The 23981-nt window shown below is 39.8% G+C and overlaps 1 long non-coding RNA gene across 1 annotated transcript; it reads left to right on the top strand.

The window, feature by feature from the left end:
* On the top strand, positions 1-19747 carry LOC117083754. Its single transcript, XR_004437202.1, has 3 exons — positions 1-41; positions 7466-7561; positions 19402-19747. It is a non-coding gene; the product is annotated as an uncharacterized LOC117083754 (long non-coding RNA).
* The last annotated feature ends 4234 nt before the right edge of the window (positions 19748-23981 follow it).

The following is a 23981-nucleotide window of genomic DNA, read 5'->3' as shown; positions in this document are numbered from 1 at the left end:
AGCAACACAGAAGACCGGTGATTTCTGCATTTTCAACTGAGGTACTGGGGTCATCTCACTAGGGAGTGCTGGACAATCGGTGCTGGTCAGCTGCTGCAGCCTGACCAGCGAGAGCTGAAGCAGGGCGAGGCATCGTCTCACCTGGGAAGTGCAAGGGGGAAGGGAATCCCTTTTCCTAGCCAGGGGAACTGAGACACACAACACCTGTAAAATGGGGTAACTCCCACCCCAATACTGCGCTTTAAGCAAACGGGCACACCAGAAGAATATATCCCACACCTGGCCGGGAGGGTCCCACGCCCACGGAGGCTCCCTCATTGCTAACACAGCAGTCTGCGGCAATCCAACCGCAACGCAGGAGCGAGGCTGGGGGAGGGGCGCCCGCCATTGCTGAGGCTTAAGTAGCTAAACAAAGCCGCTGGGAAGCTGGAACTGGGTGGAGCTCACAGCAGCTCAAGGAAACCTGCCTGTCTCTGTAGACTCCACCTCTGGGGACGGGGCACACCTAAAAAACAACAGGGGAAGCAGCAGAGGCCTGTGCAGACGCGAACGACTCTGTCTGATAGCTTTGAAGAGAGCAGTGGATCTCCCAACATGGAGGTTGAGATCTGAGAACGGACAGACTGCCTGCTCAAGTGGGTCCCTGACCCCTGAGTAGCCTAACTGGGAGACATCCCCCACTAGGGCAGTCTGACACCCCACACCTCACACGGTGGAGTACACCCCTGAGAGGAAGCTTCCAAAGGAAGAATCAGACAGGTACACTCGCTGTTCAGCAATATTCTATCTTCTGCAACCTCTGCTGCTGATACCCAGGCAAACAGGGTCTGGAGTGGACCTCAAGCAATCTCCAACAGACGTATAGCTGAGGGTCCTGACTGTCAGAAGGAAAACTATCAAACAGGAAGGACACCTATACCAAAACCCCATCGGTACATCACCATCATCAAAGACCAGAGACAGATAAAACCACAAAGATGGGGAAGAAGCAGGGCAGAAAAGCTGGAAATTCAAAAATAAGAGCGCATCTCCCCCTGCAAAGGAGCGCAGCCCATCGCCAGCAACGGATCAAAGCTGGTCAGAGAATGACTTTGACGAGATGAGAGAAGAAGGCTTCAGTCCATCAAACTTCTCAGAGCTAAAGGAGGAATTACATACCCAGCGCAAAGAAAAACTAAAAATCTTGAAAAAAGAGTAGAAGAATTGACAGCTAGACTAATAATGCAGAGAAGGTCATAAAGGAAATGACAGAGATGAAAACCATGACACGAGAAATACGTGACAAATGCACAAGCTTCAGTAACCGACGCGATCAACAGGAAGAAAGAGTATCAGCGATTGAGGATCAAATGAATGAAATGAAGCAAGAAGAGAAACCAAAAGAAAAAAGAAGAAAAAGAAATGAACAAAGCCTGCAAGAGTATGGGATTATGTAAAAAGACCAAATCTACGTCTGATTGGGGTGCCTGAAAGTGAGGGGGAAAATGGAACCAAGTTGGAAAACACTCTTCAGGATATCATCCAGGAGAACTTTCCCAACCTAGTAGGGCAGGCCAACATTCAAATTCAGGAAATACAGAGAACGCCACAAAGATACTCCTCCAGAAGAGCAACTCCAAGACACATAATTGCCAGATTCACCAAAGTTGAAATGAAGGAAAAAATCTTAAGGGCAGCCAGAGAGAAAGGTCGGGTTACCCACAAAGGGAAGCCCATCAGACTAACAGCAGATCTCTCGGCAGAAACTCTACAAGCCAGAAGAGAGTGGGGGCCAATATTCAACGTTCTTAAAGAAAAGAATTTTAAACCCAGAATTTCATATCCAGCCAAACTAAGTTTCAGCAGTGAAGGAGAAATAAAATCCTTTACAGATAAGCAAATGCTTAGAGATTTTGTCACCACCAGGCCTGCCTTACGAGACACCCTGAAGGAAGCCCTAAACATGGAAAGGAACAACCGGTACCAGCCATTGCAAAAACATGCCAAAATGTAAAGACCATCGATGCTAGAAGAAACTGCATCAACTAACAAGCAAAATAACCAGTTAATATCATAATGGCAGGATCAAGTTCACACATAACAATATTAACCTTAATGTTAATGGACTAAATGCTCCAATTAAAAGACACAGACTGGCAAACTGGATAAAGAGTCAAGACCCATCAGTCTGCTGTATTCAGGAGACCCATCACATGCATGAGAGACATACATAGGCTCAAAATAAAGGGATGGAGGAAGATCTACCAAGCAAATGGAGAACAAAAAAAAGCAGGGATTGCAATCCTAGTCTCTGATCAAACAGACTTTAAACCATCAAAGATCAAAAGAGACAAAGAAGGCCATTACATAATGGTAAAGGGATCAATTCAACAGGAAGAGCTAACTATCCTAAATATATATGCACCCAATACAGGAGCACCCAGATTCATAAAGCAAGTCCTTAGAGACTTACAAAGAGACTTAGACTCCCATACAATAATAATGGGAGACTTCAACACTCCACTGTCAACATTAGACAGATCAGCGAGACAGAAAGTTAACAAGGATATCCAGGAATTGAACTCATCTCTGCAACAAGTGGACCTAATAGACATCTATAGAACTCTCCAACCCAAATCAACAGAATATACATTCTTCTCAGCACCACATCCCACTTATTCCAAAATTGACCACATAATTGGAAGCAAAGCACTCCTCAGCAAATGTCAAAGAACAGAAATTATAACAAACTGTCTCTCAGACCACAGTGCAATCAAACTAGAACTCATGACTAAGAAACTCAATCAAAACCGCTCAACTACATGGAAACTGAACAACCTGCTCCTGAATGACTACTGGGTACATAACGAAATGAAAGCAGAAATAAAGATGTTCTTTGAAACCAATGAGAACAAAGATATAACATACCAGAATCTCTGGGACACATTTAAAGCAGTGTGTAGAGGGAAATTTATAGTACTAAATGCCCACAAGAGAAAGCTGGAAAGATCTAAAATTGACACTCTAACATCACAATTAAAAGAACTAGAGAGGCAAGAGCAGACACATTCAAAAGCTAGCAGAAGGCAAGAAATAACTAAGATCAGAGCAGAACCGAAGGAGATTGAGACACAAAAAACCCTCCAAAAAATCAATGAATCCAGGAGTTGGTTTTTTGAAAAGATCAACAAAATTGACAGACCACTAGCAAGACTAATAAAGAAGAAAAGAGAGGGAATCAAATAGATGCAATACAAAATGATAAAGGGGATATCACCACCGACCCCACAGAAATACAAACTACCATCAGAGAATTCTATAAACACCTCTACACAAATCAACTAGAAAATCTAGAAGAAATGGATAATTTCCTGGACACTTACACTCTCCCAAGACTAAACCAGGAAGAAGTTGAAACCCTGAATAGACCAATAGCAGGCTCTGAAATTGAGGCAACAATTAATAGCCTACCACCAAAAAAAGTCCAGGACCAGATGGATTCACAGCTGAATTCTACCAGAGGTACAAGGAGGAGCTGGTACCATTCCTTCTGAAACTATTCCAATCAATGAAAAAGAGGGAATCCTCCCTAACTCATTTTATGAGGCCAACATCATCCCGATACCAAAGCCTGGCAGAGACACAACAAAAAAAGAGAATTTTAGACCAATATCCCTGATGAACATTGATGCAAAAATCCTCAATAAAATATTGGCAAACCGGATTCAGCAGCACATCAAAAAGCTTATCCACCATGATCAGTGGGCTTCATCCCTGGGATGCAAGGCTGGTTCAACATTCGCAAATCAATAAACGTAATCCAGCATATAAACAGAACCAAAGACAAGAACCACATGATTATCTCAATAGATACAGAAAAGGCTTTTGACAAAATTCAACAGCCCTTCATGCTAAAAACTCTCAATAAATTCGGTATTGATGGAATGTACCTCAAAATAATAAGAGCTATTTATGACAAACCCACAGCTAATATCATACTGAATGGGCAAAAACTGGAAAAATTCCCTTTGAAAACTGGCACAAGACAGGGATGCCCTCTCTCACACTCCTATTCAACATAGTGTTGGAAGTTCTGGCTAGGGCAATCAGGCAAGAGAAAGAAATCAAGGGTATTCAGTTAGGAAAAGAAGAAGTCAAATTGTCCCTGTTTGCAGATGACATGATTGTATATTTAGAAAACCCCATCGTCTCGGCCCAAAATCTCCTTAAGCTGATAAGCAACTTCAGCAAAGTCTCAGGATACAAAATAATGTGCAAAAATCACAAGCATTCTTATACACCAGTAACAGACAAGCAGAGAGCCAAATCAGGAATCAACTTCCATTCACAATTGCTTCAAAGAGAATAAAATACCTAGGAATCCAACTTACAAGGGATGTAAAGGACCTCTTCAAGGAGAACTACAAACCACTGCTCAGTGAAATAAAAGAGGACACAAACAAATGGAAGAACATACCATGCTCATGGATAGGAAGAATCAATATCATGAAAATGGCCATACTGCCAAAGGTTATTTATAGATTCAATGCCATCCCCATCAAGCTACCAATGAGTTTCTTCACAGAATTGGAAAAAACTGCTTTAAAGTTCATATGGAACCAAAAAAAGAGCCCGCATTGCCAAGACAATCCTAAGTCAAAAGGCAAAGCTGGAGGCGTCACGCTACCTGACTTCAAACTATACTACAAGGCTACCGTAATCAAAACAGCATGATACTGGTACCAAAACAGAGATATAGACCAATGGAACAGAACAGAGTCCTCAGAAATAATACCACACATCTACAGCCATCTGATCTTTGACAAACCTGAGAGAAACAAGAAATGGGGAAAGGATTCCCTATTTAATAAATGGTGCTGGGAAAATTGGCTAGCCATAAGTAGAAAGCTGAAACTAGATCCTTTCCTTACTCCTTATACGAAGATCAATTCAAGATGGATTAGAGACTTAAATGTTAGACCTAATACCATAAAAACCCTAGAAGAAAACCTAGGTAGTACCATTCAGGACATAGGCATGGGCAAGGATTTCATGTCTAAAACACCAAAAGCAATGGCAGCAAAAGCCAAAATGACAAATGGGATCTAATTAACTAAAGAGAGCTTCTGCACAGCAAAAGAAACTACCATCAGAGTGAACAGGCAACCTACAGAATGGGAGAAAATTTTTGCAATCTACTCATCTGACAAAGGGCTAATATCCAGAATCTATAAAGAACTCAAACAAATATACAAGAAAAAAACAAACAACCCCATCAAAAAGTGGGCAAAGGATATGAACAGACATTTCTCAAAAGAAGACATTCATACAGCCAACAGACACATAAAAAAATGCTCATCATCACTGGCCATCAGAGAAATGCAAATCAAAACCACAATGAGATACCATCTCACACCAGTTAGAACGGCAATCATTAAAAAATCAGGAAACAACAGGTGTTGGAGAGGATGTGGAGAGAATAGGAAACTTTTACACTGTTGGTGGGATTGTAAACTAGTTCAACTATTATGGAAAACAGTATGGCAATTCCTCAAGGATCTAGAACTAGATGTACCATATGACCCAGCCATCCCACTACTGGGTATATACCCAAAGGAGTATAAATATTTACTACAAAGACACATGCACAGTATGTTTATGGCGGCACTATTCACAATAGCAAAGACTTGGAATCAACCCAAATGTCCATCTGTGACAGACTGGATTAAGAAAATGTGGCACATATACACCATGGAATACTATGCAGCCATAAAAAAGGATGAGTTTGCGTCCTTTGTAGGGACATGGATGCAGCTGGAAACCATCATTCTTAGCAAACTATCACAAGAAGAGAAAACCAAACACTGCATGTTCTCACTCATAGGTGGGAACTGAACAATGAGATCACTTGTACTCGGGAAGGGGAACATCACACACTGGGGCCTATCATGGGGAGGGGGGGGGGGGGGGAGGGATTGCACTGGGGAGTTATACATGATATAAATGATGAATTGATGGGTGCTGACGAGTTGATGGGTGCAGCACACCAACATGGCACAAGTACCTGCACATTATGCACATGTATCCTAGAACTTACAGTATAAAAAAAAAAAAAAAAAAAGAAATGCAGGTTTATCATAACATTTTCTCACCCTCAAATATCCTTGCAAAGTTTTTGTTTTTCCCCTTGTTAAAACCTCACATACAGAGAAACGAGAGCGGGGAGTGGAGGAGGGAAGGACAGGACACGAAGGAAAAGGCATAAAACCTTGAAGATGTGATCAGATAAAGCCTTATCATCCTTGTAATTGATATTGCCTCCATTTCATCTGTTTTGTTTCTAAATAGAATTCATTTAAAACGAGAAAAGTTATTTGCCCAAAAGGAATGTTTCTGCCATTTTACATTTAATCATGATTAAGAAAGAAAGTATCATGTCACCTAAGACAATTTATATAATCATGAGCATACTAGTGTGACTAACCAAGCAAGGTGAGGCAAATGATACATATTAAAAGGCCCAAAGGAGGCAACGTGTATTTACCAGTGTCCGTGGGAAATTGAGGGTATTTTTCATTTTTTTTAAGCATATATGATTTGAAACTCCCAGTGTGAAAAGAATAAGAAAATAAGAAATAAGAAAAGCAGTGATACAAAGAAAAGTCCCAATGTGCAAAAGAGTTAAATTTCCAAGTAATCATTTTATTCTGCAACCCCTACACTATTTGGAAACTTTAGAACTCCTCCTGTGTATTTAACTTTTTACTTACATTCTGTCATGAGCAAATCAACCACTTAATAACAGACAACAGTACTGGAAAGCAGCCAGAGTTTTTAACATTTGCCTATATTAACATTCCACTTAGGATATTCTTATTTGCATATCTTACTGGAGATTATTTGAGTTACTCAACTCCTGACACAGGATACAATTTGAAAGCATGGAGTTGATAAGAAGAAAATTACTTATTTTGAGCTTATATATTAATGACTCTATAGAGATGTCTTGATTTTGTGTATAAATCTAATGAAAATCAGATTATGACATGCTATCAGGCAAAAATCTCTGGACTATATATAAAGCTGATATTTACTGAGAGCCCAGGAGACAGTTGTACATATACCGTAAATCATTAAATTGATTTGAAGTTGAGTGATAAACTGGCTTTAAAAATATATAAACAGTAGTATCTGAGTTGTGATAAACTAATATAAATTTATAAAAGACTGCAAAGTTATATATCAAAATATTAACCACAATTATCTCTAGGGTCTTATAAGTAGTTTTTTGTTCTTTTCTCTTTTTAATGTATACTTTATTCTCTCCACATTTTTCAAGGTATGTGTTATTTAAAAAGGAAAATGTATGTGTTTTAAAGATACTCTCAATGATATTTTCATCTTTCTTTGTAAGGACAATTAAACCTTAAATGCATAAAAAGCCTCACACATTTTAAAGTATTTCGCATCCATTATCTCATTCCAGGCACACAATATCCTTGGAGGAAGGTATTACAGAGAGTGGACACTCACTTACAGACAAGGAAAATGAAGGCCAGTGGTCAGCCAACTTGCTAAGATGGTAGGGGACATTAAGAGTCAGAGTTGGGGAACAAATTCAAGTTTTGGGGTCCCTATTTCCAACACTTAGATTATATGCGAGTTATGTTACACTGCTGGTTTTCACATCTTTTTAAACTAAATCCACTCTTGTGTCTTAATTTTTATATCTGTTCCTGCATGTAATGCATTTTAAGAAGCAAGCAGATGCTAGGCCAGGTGTCGTGGCTCAGGCCTGTAATCCCAGCACTTTGGGAGGCCAAGGTGGGCGGATCACTTGAGGTAAGAAGTTCGAGACCAATCTGGCCATCATGGTGAAACCCTGTCTCTACTAAAAATATAAAAATTAGCTGGTTGTGGTGGTGGCCACCTGTAATCCCACCTACTTGGGAGGCTGAGGAAGGAGAATCACTTGAACCCAGTAGGCGGAGATTGCAGTGAGCCAAGATCACACTGCACTCCAGCCTGAGCAACAGAGCAAGGCTCTGTCTCCAAAAAAAAAAAAAAAAAAAAAAAAAAATTAAATAAATAAATAAAACAGAATAAAGCAAGATGCTCAATAAGCATTTGTTATTAATTTACAGCAATCTTTCCCTCTTTGTGTTTTTTTCTTAACTCATTTATCTATGCAGCTAAACATACTTGCTTAAGAATTGAAGAATAACACTTCAGTCAAATTTTCCTTTATGCTATTTTCTAAAGGTTGAAATTCTGGGGATTTAAAATATGTATACTTTCCTAACTACTCATGCAGTTTTGGAGAAAGGGTATAAGAAAAGACAAACCTGAATATGCATCTAAGCAGTTTATATAGAGCAATGCCTAGAAGGGAGCAAGGGGTACCGCATCAGTGCCCACTCTCCAAGCCTAGTGGATAGTAGAGAGAGGCAGAGGGGAAGGCAGATGTATACTTTCCAGTTCAGCCCCCTTCCCAGTCCAGTCCAGAGTGCAATCAGCAGTCAGGATAAAGGGAGTTCCAACGGACAGCCGCAGGGTGCATGGTAGAGAAGGGGAAAAATGAAAAGAGGAATACCCCAGGATGCCAGGATGAAAGGGAAACTACCTAGCTTCAAAGTTTCTTTCCTAGGTGGGCTAATTTGTTGTTTGCATCAGCAGAGTCACTGCTACCATATTGGAAGAAATAAGAAAAAGGTGCCCCTTCTTCCTGTGGACGTAGTCTGGAACCAAAGGGTGCAGCTTAGTGAGTAGAGTGGGGGTTGTGTTACAGCCCTGGCTTGTCCCCTGGTCAGGAGATCTCATGCAGTAAGCAACCTGCACAACTGTGTGCTGCAGCCCTGCTCAAGAACTGGAAACGTAATCAAGCTGGGTCTGCCTCTAACTGGAGGGTATTTTCGACTCCTTGCCAAAAAACTATCCTTTGGTTGATAAATATACATGCACATACATCTGATGTATTACAGAGACAAAGAGGTGATTTTTAGAGTCCAGAGGTAAATGAGTTATTTCCCTAGTTAAAAGGAAAAATGGATACTCTCCTCATGGAGTATTGTAATAATTGAATAAGATTATATATGTCACGCACAATACCTAGCACTAATCAATCCATAAAATGTTGGTTCACTGCCATTTTCCCTTGGTAATACTGAAACTATTTAGATAAAGCTGCCGTTGCTGGAGTAATTTTTAAAATCCAACTCTTTCTTGCAGTAAATCCCAAAACCTTCCTGTTTCCACATAGGAACAAACTCTATCCCCTCCCCTACACTATCCTCACACCATATGCATTTTAGAGTAGCAGGCCGTCTGCCCTAGACACTGAATCCATGTGGAAGAACTGCAAGTTAGTTTTGTGTGAAATGTTAGAGCAAAACTCAAAGCCAGCTCTGACTTTATATTTTATAATGAAACTAAAATTTGGCCCATGTTTGCAAAAAATGTTGCCAGCATTTGTTATGGGCCTGCGAGCAAAAGATTCCAGATTTGTTGAAAGCCAGGCAGAAGTCAGGCATATCTTCCAAATGTCATTTTGAACACTGACCCTGAAAAAAATGAGCAGAAGTTGATGTACAAGACTGTGCAGGAAAAATGTGCCGAGTCATAACTTCCAATGAACATGGGTCACAGCCCTTCCTGCAGCTCTATCTTAAGTGAACGCCATAGGCAGATGAGCTGTTTCTGAACAGTTATCATGGCCTCTGGTGAGGCAGTACATTTTCTCTTTTCCTATGGCTTTTTAGTTAAAAAATTATCAACACTTAGAGAACCCACCTGCCATCCTTTGGCTAAGTTAAAAGGCAGTGGTAAGAGGCCAGCCATGCTCTGTTAGTGGTCCCAAACTTGGCATTGATTACTAGGCTGGCATATGATGGCACTGTTTTCAAAATAGCCTTTATCCTACTGCTAAGGTAGCTGCAGCCCTCTCAGAACCTCTGAACCCTGGGATCTCACAAGTAGACAATGACCACCATGGTGTTTATATTTTATTAAATGTCATATAGCCAGATTTTTCTAACCTGGTATAACTTTAGCCAGAGACAATTTCTAGAGGATGAAACTCAAGGCAATTATCTAACATGTGGTATAAATGAAAATTTGTACAAATCAGAGAAACACTATTATCAAGACAAGCTTAAGACTGATGGAGGACGTTATACAAAACACAGATCAAATGCTATAATTAAGCAACTGAAATCAGAATGAAAATGCACACAAAAACAACACAAAATGCAGGCATCCTGAAGCTTGCAAAATAAAAAATAGGTTCTTTTCAGGTTGAGAATAAGGTGGGGGACGAGATAACAGAAAACAAGTTAAGACCTTATGCTCCCTTTGCAGTCTTCTGAGTTCTAACAACTTCCCAGCTGAGCATGACAGGTGAGACGAGATCCAGTGAGATGTGCAGGAGAGAGAAAAATAAGGCTGGATTTGCCCTTTGACTCTCACCCCATGGTATATCCTCTGCATCTGACCAACATTTTAGTATTCATGAAGATTAGGACACACATGCCTCTTGGCAAACAACTCCAAATCCTGGAATCTCACCTTTCCCCATTCCCATAAGTAAATCAGTAGCCTCTATTGTGATGAAAAACAAACAAACAAACAAAAACCTCTCAAAAATAAACATATGAATAATCTTGATGACATTTCCCCTCCTTGGAATTTTTGAGGCATTTTATTGGCTCTCAGGATTTCTGATCCTTTATTATGGTCGTTGGTATGTGTCTCATCTCCCTTACCATATACCCTGAGCACTAAGTGCAGGACAATTTACTGCCTGGTAATTCACAGATCTAGTAGGGCACCTTGAGTAAAAGAAACGTGTCAGCATTTATTCATCTATTCACAATATATCCATATACTTTCCTAAGATCAAAAGTGATACATAATTAAGAACAAAAGGATAGCCATTTGAACTGCAGAAGAGAATAGTTTCAGCATCATTCTGTTTCATCCTGAATGTATCTCCAGATTCATTTTTTCCACAAGTGTAAGAACAAGGAGCTTTGCTAGAATGCAAGGTACTTTTGCCAGGATACCAGAGTAAAGACAACATGGTCTCTGCCCACCAGAATTTACATAGGGACACAAGAAATCGAGAAAACCATTGCAACAATGTAGAGTTGGGTAGTTTTGTGTACCAGGGTGCAATCATGGCTCACTGCAGCCTTGAACTCCTGGGCTCAAGCAATCCTCCCACCTCAGCCTCCTGAGTAGCTGGGACCACAGGCACAAACCACCATGCCCAGCTAATTTTCTTTTATTTTTTTGTAGACACGAGGTCTCACTATGTTGTCCAGGCTGCTCTAGAACTCTTGGGCTCAAGAGATCCACCTGCCTCAGTCTCATGAAGTGCTGGGATTACAGGTGTGAGCCACTGTGCCCTGCCTAGTTTTGCTTTAAAAATGATTTAGAAAGAGGGCGATGGTGGGGCTCCAGCAGAGGACTTATCAATTAGCCTCCTCCTGGAAATCCAGAGAACTTTGGGCGCCCAGGGGAGATGTTATCAGAGATGAGGCTGGAGATGCACACAGTCTTCGTGACACATGGTCTTGATGACTTCATGCCAATCAAGTTCAATACTGACTGCCATGCACATGGTAGTTGCTTCATATTTGCTGCACAAAGAAAAGGTAGGCTGGAACAGACAGCTTTCAAGCTATAAGCTCTTTAACTAGGTAGGCTATGGAAGCATTAACATGGATGACACCTTTTTTAAAGACCCATTCTGCTTCCCAGTTGGCCTTCTTAGGAAAAGGGAATCCCTCCCAAGAAGTAGGCAAGCCCAGGGTAATCTCATTGTACCATCTAGGCCTAAGGCAGACAGTCTACTGAAATATAAGATAGGGACACACAGCATTGTCTGAATTATGTCTGTGCTATTCCCAGGGCCTAGACAATATTTGACACAAAGTAAGCCTTCAAGAAAAATTTGTTGAAACAAATGAATGAATCAGGAAAGAACCTAAAACAACAAGCCCAAATATAGACCAGAGGCCACAAAAACTGAAGCAATTCTTTTACCTTCCTTCTTCATATTGAGATTTTCACCACCACCACCCTAAAAAAAAGTTCCTGGGTTCAATACTTCCTTGACCCTTCCTCTTGGGGTGTATGAGAGGAGGAATCAGAGCTCTCCCTGGATATGGAAGTATGTGCAATAAATTCATTTTTACAGTATGCTCGAAGTTTTGCTGGGAATATGCTAGAGAACAGGAGAAAGCGCTTACTTCATTCAACCTTAACATTAAAGAAGGTTTCTTGGAAGTGGAGCCATTTGAGCTATTTACATTCCACGAGAACCAAAGTCTGCCCTTCAGAAGAACTCTGTACTTAAAACATGAAGAGAAAGGCAATGAGAAAGACAACGTCATGTTTTTCCCCATTAAAAAAAAAAAAAAGAAAGAAAGAAAAAACAAATAACAACAACAGAATTGTCACAGATATCAACGACTACTTCCTGGCAACATAATCCTGAGCTTATTTAAAATGCTGGTAGCTTATTCAACAGTTCAAGAGTAAGAAAAAAAATTAAGACAACATCAAATGTGGCTGGGAACACGGATTGAGAATTGAAGTATGCCTGTACGTTTATAGTGAGAGAATGAGAGATACTTTCCCTAGCTCCATCTCAAGGAGAAAGCAAGGCTCTGTGATCTAGATGTCTGAGGCTTGACTCACTCTAAGGGAGAGAGTTTTCAGAAGCTTAGGCTCCCAAAGGAGATAGTTGTATTATTCAAGAGGAAAGCTCAGAAGTTTCTAAAAGATACGACCTTTTTATGCCAGTGGACCTTAAGGCCTCCTCCTATGCAGGGCTACTAACGAGGTGATGGAGGCCTGGGTCTAAATCTTGAAATCTGTAGTCCAGGAAGGATAAAAAATCCCCAGGGCCAAGTGCAGGGTGTGGCACCAGATACACCCTCTTCTCAGTGATCCTCTGCAGCAGCAAGACCAGAGGCCCTTCGTCAGATTTTCTGAAAGGTATAAGACCCTCTGTTCCCTTGAACAATGAAAGGAAAGTCAGGGGCAAAAATAGACTAGGTTAAATTTCCTACCAGCATTGCAGGGAAGAGGAGGGAATAGAGTCAGATTTATTTGAACAGAAATAAACATTTCCTACTCCCAGAGCTGAGGAGCAAATTTATACCAATTTTACAAGTTTGACTGAAGTTCAAAGTTGCGTTTTAGAAAACAAAATCAAGCTCTTAGGTCTTTGTAAATGAACTGCAGAATGCCACATGCTGCAGGATACCCGTATTTACCTCCCACACAGCAAGTCAACTGGAAAACCAGCCAAGCGTGAGAAGTTCACCTGATTTCTAACCTTCCCAGAGCTGGAAGAATGTCTGTCTCAAGCAGTTTCAGTTACTGGACTGAGATGACCCCAGGACTTCCTCCCTTAATAGCCATTTGAAAAGAGGGAGAAAGAAAATCCACTCGCAAAAATCCTCTCTGGTCAGTCACCCACTTGACATACATAGGATCAAAGCGGCTAATGTTGAAATGAAGCTAATGTTACACATCAGTGTTAAAATTCATGTTTTGTTTTGCTTTATTCACAGAATCTGTTGACAGTACATAAGGGTAGCAAGAATTCAATGAGGGCATTTCACTTTTCTAGATAGCAGGCGCTCACTGGCTCTTGAATGTTTCATAAGAGGCAGAACTTCTAGCTTATTGCGTTTGAGAAAAAGAAAAGCATTTTTGAATCAAAACAGAGGGGGGTCTGCAAAATGAATACCAATGAAACATGTGCAAGGAAGCACATCCAAGTAGGTTTTGTTATGTCTTATCAGCATTCAAGGGATAGGAGAAAAAAACAAACTGTGTTCAACTGTTAAATCAAGACTTCTTGTCTCCCTGTCTTGCAGTCAATTTGCCAAAAGTCTTTTCTCTTCTCTAATCCTATTTTCCAATCTCTCATAACACTAACCTGATTGATCACTTGGTCACATCAGCCAAACTCATTAGGCCAATTAAACAAGACTGTGCGTGAGGGAGAATCCAGCTCAGTGAGCTTTGGCAGTGCCATCACAACTCCACTTCTACACGTTCCTCATAGTCGTATTTCAAGTGCTGTGATCTTGTATGGGTGGTTTCATTTATTAAAGGGGACACATCGCCACTCAGAAGGATTTCTCAGGACACCGAAGGGAAAAAAGTATTAAAAACCAGGACAATCTGACAAAAATAGGATGTCTGTCATCCAAACCCTGAGGCAGCTTGCACACGGTGCCATATTTTAAATATGAAGCAAAAGAGACTCTGTCTTAACAGCCTGGTTCTGTTAGGGGAGTGACTCTCAGAGAGCCCACTTTCCTGGTAAACGTCCAAAGAGCAGCATTGTTCTGAGGGAGGCTCTTAGGGATGCCAGGTGGTCATGTGTGGACATGGACTGAGGGCTTGGACAGGGTTTGAGAGCTCCTGTGTGTGTTCCTGGCCCCAGGTGCTCTGGTGAGAGGCTGAGTCAGCCTGTAAGAAGGAGGGCCTTTCCCTAATTGGTGCCCCAATTAGGACCTTTCCCTAATTGTGCACAGAGGGCACACATTGATGCAATTTTTCTGGATAGGACACATTTCGTTATCTGTAGAAAGGTGCCACATATGCCAGCAGCTTGGAGCCTGGGTAATAAATAGATTGGATAATGATTTATTGTCCAAAAACCTGACAATGTAGAGATAAAAACAGTCACTTTTAGGAAGTCTTTTGAATTTACTTTGACCCTTGAAGGGCCTCTGCCACAACCCTGAGATAATAGAGCTTTTGGAAAAAGCCAACCAGAGATCTGGTCCCAGACTGTTTCCTTCAAGATCTGGTAGGAGTTTGGAGAGAAGCAGGGGGAACTGACATGTTTTGTGTCTACAAAGTTAGCACATTTGTGTCTTATTCACTACTGCATTCTTATTATCATGCGCTCAATAAATCTGCATGGCAGAAATGCATTGAAATTCATTTTAATTTCCAGCTTGCTCTTGTTTCCAGTAAAAGAGAGATGGTTAAAACCTGTCTTCATTCTTTATATAAGTTCGACCTTATGCTAGCTTGGCAAATAAGGCAGCTTTGTGAAAAATTTTCAAAAGCTATTCAATATTACAGGAACTAGAGTGTCTTAGTCCAACCTGCTTAGGTGCAAATGAGACAACAGAGGTCTACAGAGTTCAAGTGACTTATTGTAGGCTACACAACCAGTTGGAGACAAAAACAAGACTAGAACTCAGGACTTCAGGTAAATCCAGTCTTTCTTCAATGCTTCTGTGATTTAGAGGGCAGGCACATGTACCTCTAAAATAATGCTTTTCCCTTATGTTAGGTACTGACAGCCTCCCATATGTCAAGATCTTACACCATACCTGTGGCCCCTTTGCAACCACCATTCCCATCTTCCTAGTGCTACCTCTGCCACCACCCAAACAGCTGTACATGCTTGTACTCTATACCACACTTCAGTTCCACAGCATCCATATATATGGACCCACCCAAAAAATACCTATTATAAGCCCATCAGTTTCAAATTTGGGGGGGTATGAGCCATAAAAAGCACAATAAATGATCATTGCAAGACCACAGAGCAGGCAGATGTGTCATATACCATACCTGAACATCGGAAGGGCTAGGCCAGAGAAGCAATAAACCAGGAAGACCCTTGAAGTCATAAGGGAGTGTTCTAGCTTTGCAAATATCATGGATCAGAAATAACAAGACGATCCACCTCCAGATAGCCAGAATGAAACAGAAGAGTCATCTTCAAGAAGTGCTTACCATTGCCTAATTCCATGCTTGTAGAAAGCATTCCAGGGGCTGCAACTAAAGAAAACGAAAATCACCCCCAAAGAGTAGTAGACTCAAGTCAACCAGTGGAACAGCAGTTAAAAAGATATTTGTCTAGGGAGTGATTATAGATTTTCTAAACTCCATTTCTAATAATTGGAGCTGCACATGTGGCTGGTAACTTGATAGAAACGAATACAGGAAGGCCATTATAACAGATGGAGCATTGTAGTCAAAAAATAACAAGCCATTTCTTCCTCAGGCAAAAGGAGCCAACTAATTGAATGTGGTGGGAACGTAAAAATTCAGAGCCTCAAGCACATGAAGTCACTTAGACATTTATGGTTTGGGATGAACTTGAAAAATATAATAAAGAAAAATCTACAATGAGCAACAGATTTGTGGGCTTAAAATGTACTTCCATTTGCCCTTAAAAAGCCTTCTGGGAAGAAATTTTCATTATATTTTGGACAACATGATGTTCCATCTTCTGTATCTAGAAAGTGCAAACTGGGCTAACCGGTGATGACGGAAAAGAAAATTGTATTATACCTTGATGTTTTTGTGTTTCTGTTTAGAATTTTCTCAACTGAGATCACTTAGTGCCTTGTATTGATCATCATTTCATATTTATTGAGTGCCAGTGCTCAAAACAACACAAAGAAGATATGATGAAAACTACATCAGCAAAGCGGAGTAGAAGGTAGGGCAATGTTCCAGTAAGTTTGGGTAGTTACCTAAAACCAGAAGCATTTCTATCAGCAGGGTTCTAAGCACAGGTTATTTTTTTTTAATGTCTTGGGATTATGAAGGAGGATAGAAAGGGAGGATCTGGAAGAAGCCTTTGAAAATAGCTGTCTAGAATTGTGTTGATATGGTTTAAACTCTCTAAACCATACTATTCAGCTTATAATAATCAAGACAATTAAGGAATGGGATGTGGGAAGTGACAAGTGACTCCTTGAAAATAAAGGTGGTCTCCAATTTAACTTTAAAAATAATGTGGTATTTGATTATATATAATCCAAAGCATAACACACATACTGATTTTTAAGAAGGAAGGAAGGGAGGGAGGGAAGGAAGGAAACAGAGAAAGAGAGAAAGAAAAGAACGAAAGAATGAAAGAAAGAGAAAGGAAAGCAAACGAAAGAAAAGGAAAGGAAAGGAAAAGAAAAGAAAAGAAAAAAGAAAAGAAAAGAAAAGAAAAGAAAAGAGAAAAGAAGAGAAAAGAACCCCCGGTGCAGAAGAATTTCAAATAATTTATATACAGTGGACACTTTACCCTCCAGGAGGCGACGCATAATTCCCCACTCTTTAAGTACAGCATGTGTATAGAAACTCATTCTCAAAGAGTACAGTGTGAAAGGGAGGGAAAAAGTAACTTCACAGTGGAGAAATCTGGCAAACACTACCTCAGTCGAGTTACCAACAGGTTACCTCCATCAAACATCAACAGTGAGAAATCACATTGGTAGGATGCATCCTTGATATGATGTGGTGGCCTTCCTCTCCAAATCCATAACCCCAGTCTACTCATGAGAAAAACATCAGATACATTCCACTTGAGGAATATTCTACAAAATACCTTACCAAAACTCAGTATGTTCAAAAGCAAGGAAATTCTGAGATACTGTCACAGCCCAGAGGATTCTAAGAAGACATACCAAATGTAATGTGTCATCCTGAATGGAAGTCTGGAAGAGAAAAAGAATATTAAGTAAAAACTAAGGGAATCTGAGTAAAGTATGAACTATAGTTAAAATTGTTTCATTTATAGTGACAAATACACCATACTAATTTAAGATGCTAAAAATAGGAAAAACTGGGTGATGAATTTATGGGAACTCCTTGCTATCTTTTCATGTTTTCTGCATTTTTCTAAAACTACTAAAAGAAAATTTTATTTTAAAAAATAAAAGGGAAGGTGGTTGCGGCAAAGAAACAAACAATAGAAGAGGTGGACATTAAAAGGAAACAGAAGTTGACGTCAAAAGTAGGAGCTCTCATGAATACGGCTGCAATGAACATTCACATGCATGTGTCTTTATGGTAGAATGATTCATACTCCTTTGGGTATATACCTAATAATGAGATTGCTGGGTCCAATGGTAGTTCTGTTTTCAGCTCTTTGAGGAATCACAGCACTGCTTTTCGCAATCGTTGAACTAATTTACACTCCTACCAACAGTGTATAAGCATTCCCCTTTCTCTGCAACCTCACCAGCATCTATTATTTTTTGACTTTTTAGTAATAGCCATTTCTGATTGCTGTGATATGGTATTTTATTGTGGTTTCGATTTGCATTTCCCTAATGATCAGCAATATTGAGCTTTTTTTCATATGCTTCTGGGCCACATGTTTGTCTTCCTTTGAAAAGTGTCTGTTCATGTTCTTTGCCCACTTTTTAATGGGGTTGTTCGGGGGTTTCTGGGAAAATTAGAGGAAATGAAATCAACCTAAATGCCCACCAAAGACAGACCGGATAAATAAAATGTGGTACATATACACCATGGAATACTACCCAGCCATAAGAAAGCACGAGATCATGTCCTTTGCAGGAACATGCATGGAGCTGGAGGCCATTATCCTTAGCAAACTAACACAGGAACAGAAAACCAAATACTGCATGTTTTCACTTACAAGTAGATGATAAATGATGAGAACACACACACAAAGAAGGGAAGAACAGGCACTGGGGCCTGTTTGAGGGAGGAGGATGGGATGAGGGAGAGAAGCAGAAAAAATAACTATTAAGTACGAGGCTTACTACCTTAGCATCAGCACCATACAATAAACCCCTGCGACAGCAGTTTACCTACATAACAAACCTGCATATGTACCCCTTAACCTAAAATATAAGTTAAGGAAAAAAAAAAAAGTAGGAGCTCTCAACCCAGTGGAGTCTTGAATGTTAGCGCTGGGGAAAAAAAAAGTCAAAACTCATCGTTAAATGCCAGAGAGAACTGTTTGGAACAATGTGTTAAGAATAGCTGTGAGGTATTCATAGGCACAATTAGCACCTTGACTGACTGGCAGTCAAAAATAAGCCAGCTGTGGGGGAGTGAGCAGGCCAGGGTCATAAACAGTTCCTGCAATGCCTTCGAAATGAGACAAGGCAACCCACAAGAGGAAAGTGTTAGGTAAACAGAGGCGGGATTTGTAACAAGAACTCCTGTGTTATGTGTTCTCTCTGGTGTTTCTAATTAAGAGTAAGAGTTGAACCTCATTTTTTCAAAATTATCATTTTGACATTTTTGTCACTTTTACAAAGGCTTTTATGTCTAGATACCATACCCCATGCTGCTCACTACCTTGAATTTTGCCTAGTAGAAGAGAACTTAAAACCAACTCTGCAACGCTACATCCGATCAGCCTTTAGTTTCAGCTGCAGGTTCTTTATTTGGAGGGGCTGAATCATCCATTTCTCACCTTTCTCACCAGCCAAGTATTTTTAACTTACTGTCAGCTATGCAGTGAACATAGGTCTATAAGGAAAATGTGCATTTTTCACTTTTCTGCTTTCGATTGCTGAATCCAGGAATGTATTACAGAAAAAAAAAAAAAAAAAAGTTCCGTATTTTATGTAAAAATAATATTGTTTTGTTTAACATTCTTCTCCATTTTTTTTTTAGTGCTCAAAGTGAGTCTTTGCCACTCTAAACAGAGACCACTTCTTACCTGGTGACAGTTTATTTGCACTACCCAAAGTAAAGAAAAACAGTGTGCAGTGGCCTTGACATCTCCAATGGGCTCCAGGGAGAGATGAGTTGTAGAGACGGTTATATCCAACTCCCGATACCAGGAGGATCTGATCCAGAAGCCGAACCTCTGTGTACCTGTCCTGCTAGACCTCAAAATCTGGAACAGGAAAGGGACAGAGCTTAAACTGATGTTTTAGAGCCAATTTACACACTGATAAGAAACTCAAAATCACGAAAACAGTTTGTTCCAACATCTAGAAGAAACTGTCAGGTTTACATTGGGCTTTTAAACTAAGAAAATGGAAGTAGGGAGGCCAAGCAATTGGTAGAAGAAGAGAGGTGTGTTTCTCATCATGAGCATATGTGGACAGCATAGCAATTAAAATCCTTTAAGCAAGACTTTTGCTTCTCTCTCTGTTGTTGTTGTTGCTGTTGTTAGCATGATAAGTAACGAATAGATTTACTGATCAGGGCTAGAAAAGAATATGGCAATGACTGGATTTACAGGATGGTGAAATTCAGGTAATACAATTCTATGTGCTTCATTCAAAAACAGAAAGAATAAATTAGGCCTTGGAAAAAGGAACACTGGGAAATACCAAGCCAATTAAGATAATGATTAACAGATTTGCTGGCTGAGCACATACTCCATACCCAGAATCAGTGTGCCACAAAACACAGAATAGGGAAATTAAGATGGGGAAAGGTCACCTATAAAAGGTGACCAGAGCAAGATGTTTTGAAGGTATGAAGGCTTGAAGGCAAGCACAGGGGCAGAGTCTGACAGGAGGGAGGGTGACAGTCCATGCAGAAGGAAATAGTTACCCCTTGAGCTATGCAAGTTTGAAGAAAACTACGAAGTTTCTGTTCCATCCTCAGAGTCTTTACAGATATTTTATATCTTTACAGATATTTCAGATGGGCAAAACCAAACTCAATTCTGTAACAGAAAAGCAAATAATTATAGTAAACACTTATCTAGCAATTGTTCTATGTCAGATACATGTAAATATGTTAACTTATTTAATGTTTATAATAATCCTATGCAGAAGGTACTTTGTTCTCCCTGTTTTACAGAAGAAAACAGAATTTGGTTGCAAAACCAAACTTAATTCTGTAACAGAAAAGCAAATAATTATAGTAAACACTTATATACCAATTGTTCTATGTCAGATACACGTAAATATATTAACTTATTTAATGTTTACAATAATCCTATGAAGGAGGGACTTTGTTCATCCATTTTACAAATGAAAAAACAGACACAAGGAGGTCAAGTGACTTGCCCAGTGTTACATAGCTAATAAGTGTGCTTTCAGCCATTATATGCTGATTCACATCCCAGATAAGCTACCTGCCACCAGACAAGAGCATACATATTCAGCTTATAGCTATGCTGTGACATAAAACAATTAAAATAAACTGTTTGGAGCCACTTTGTTTCTTCATCTTTGTGCTCTCACTCAACCATTCCACAAATACATTAACATATTGAATGCATGCTGTGCACCACGCACTATTATAGGATCTGAGGATACGAAACATTCACATATCCTTGCCTTCCTGAAGCATACATTCTAGTGAGGGACAACAGACAAATAAAATAAATAAGCATCATATGTAATATATTAGATGGCAGTATGTACAGTGGATACAAAGCAGGAAAAAGAGACAGAAATCACAGCTGAAATTTTAAATTTTATATTTCCTAAAGGAGGTGAGGGAGAAAGCCAAGCAGGTATTCAGGGAGAAAGCACTCCAGGGAGAGGAAGCAGCAAACAGAAATATCCTAGGGCCACAAAGGGAGAAAATGTCCAAGGGGATTTTGTGGCTAGAATGGATTTATCTTTGGTTAAGTCCCTAGGCCAAGTCTCAAAATGTGTTTAATCCCAAATATAAGTAAAGTACAAGCAGTCTTCAAATTATGTATACTTCACATACTGCTCTTCTACTAGAATGATTTCCCTTCATATATCGTCCTTCCAGAAATAACTCAAAAGCTACTGACTCCTCCTTCCAGAAATAACTCAAAAGCTACTGACTCCTCCCAGATTCTTCCTTCATCTCTTGCTAAGAGCAGTACATGTCTTTTCCAAATTCCTTATGGTATTCGCCACTCCCCACCTTGCTTTTGATTATCTTATACATTCATTGAGGACAGAAAATGGACTTGGTTCATTATTTTATTCTCTACTGACTTTGGCCTTGCTCGTAGTCAATATTCAACAAATGGTTGTTGAAAAGGTTTGAGTGCATGCTTTCTATTGAATTAAACTCCATGTTATATTCATATTACTAACTTCACATCTCTATTTTATTATAGTGAGGAAAGATATTTTAGCCATACTTTCTCAAATTTTTGGTTGCTTAATACAATTTTTTGCCAAAATATTTCAACCCATCAATATGTAAAACTTCAAGCTTATATTTTAAGCTTCAATGATCTTAAAGAGTAACACATTTTCCCACACACCCATAAACTAAAAGAGAAAGATTCATTTCTATGACTTTGCTGTAAATAAGTAAAAATGGCAGGTTGCAAAATATCTTTGCTTATGTAATCAAAACATAATAAAGAATAACATTTAAATATCTCAAGTAGAGAGAATATTTTTAAATGAAACTGAATTTCTATTTTTGCCCAATCTGGCAATGACCAGTGGCTTCTATCCTATGATTTCTTGACTGAAAAATTTATTAGATAGAATGTATTCCTATAAGGAATACTACAAAATCTGACATGGGCTTGTGAAGATAGTATAGTTAATGATTCACTACCACACTGCTTTCAAAAATCAAGAAATACAAAGACAAGGTAAGAGAGTGTAGGACAGAATTTAAACTAATTTCCCCCAAAATTCTCCCTATTCCTCTGATATAGAATGAAGTCAATAATGTCACGGAATTGACTTGAAACTGACCAGGCATCTATTTCAGCTTCATGGTTATTAATGGTTTTAACAGTAGAAAATAAACGTGAAAAACAATGATAGAAACATGTTGGGGAAACAAATTCCTGGTTTGGAATTGTTTCCTCCTTCTGTGTCTACCTCCATGGAGTGACTTTAGGTGGTATGACCTGACTGGGGTGTGCAGACCTCTATGCAGAACACTCACTTGGGGAAGCTGGCCCTTGGCCCAAGGAAAGCTGTTCAAAGATCCTGATTGAGGCTCCAATTGATCAATAGATGAACACTGCTGATGCTGAGGACTGGATAACCCGGGAGACTTCTGCTCAAGGACCTATAGATTAACCAAGACTTCATGTCTTATTGCAGAGGGGATAAGAGGGGAAGGCAGATGCAATGTTCTGGCTATCAGACCCTAGAAACTGCTCTGCCCCTAATAAACACAACTCAATACTTTCTGTGCCATCTTGGGTTTCAAAATATTAGCCTCTTGGAATATAGAAGCTATTTTTCCCATTCTCCCTCCCCTTTTCCTAATCCAGAATTATCCTTCTTTCCAAATCATAATGGCATCACTTCCTCAATTGTCTTGAATATAATTTTTTCCCAAAACTAATCCTAGCTGTCATTCTTACCGTCTTCAATCATTCATACAATAAATATTTCCAGAGCACCTACCATGTGACTGAATTTGCAAGACGGGATGCTGAATAAGACAGGTGTGGTTCTTGTGTTTATTAGGGACAGGGGAAAGGACGAGTGCCCTGAAGTGCAGTGAACAATGACCCACAGCCCACTTTTCAATACATGATGGCTTATTGAAGAATGTGTCATACAATGAAGGACCTTGGTAAACACTGAACCTCACAAAGTGAGGTTCTAGGGAGAGGCAAGGATTATATCAGAATCACAGGAGGAGATTTTCCAAGCTCCACAAGCCCATCAATAGTTTTCACTCCTCCCACCTAACTGCCTCCCACTCCCACTCCAATTCCAACGTTAACCTCACCACCCCCTCTCCTGCCCAATATAATGGAAACATTTGTATTTTTCCTTCTTAGCCATTTTTTTTCTCTGCAGTCTATAGTGGGGTAGGTGAGGCTGATGGTGGGGAAAATAGAATACACGTTGGGCTTTGCATTTCCACAACTGATTCATGACAGCAGAGGCGGGCACTCGTGAACAAGAAAAAACAAAACTATTGGAGATTCTGAAGACTTGGTTTTGAATTACAAAAGATAAATTCTGGAAAATTCAGAACAAAACATTCATGGAGTGGGAAACATTTCAGAGGAAACTGGCTATGCAAAGAGCAGCTTTCCTACCACTTGGAGAATAAATAATAATTGTAAGAGCTTGCATGCTGTGAGGACCTGAGAAGCGACTTGGCACACTGACAATGCTATCTCTTATAGGACCTTGGTAGCATCCACACCAGAAGTCACAGGTGAGAACTGGAGATTTCAGAGAAAAAGAGCTCATTTCCTGGCTTTCCACAATGTGGTTCAGACACTGCACCACTCACAACAAAGCCCTGAGTCCAACATGATGCCAAACTGTAAGTAAAAGGGCTGAAGGAGGAATATAGGTGCAGTTCCCAAA

The sequence above is a fragment of the Trachypithecus francoisi genome, unplaced genomic scaffold (assembly GCF_009764315.1).
Source record: "Trachypithecus francoisi isolate TF-2019V2 unplaced genomic scaffold, Tfra_2.0 Lachesis_group0, whole genome shotgun sequence".
Taxonomy (NCBI): domain Eukaryota; kingdom Metazoa; phylum Chordata; class Mammalia; order Primates; family Cercopithecidae; genus Trachypithecus; species Trachypithecus francoisi.
The sequence above is the reverse complement of the archived record's forward strand: the minus strand, read 5'-3'. Positions and strand labels throughout refer to the sequence as shown.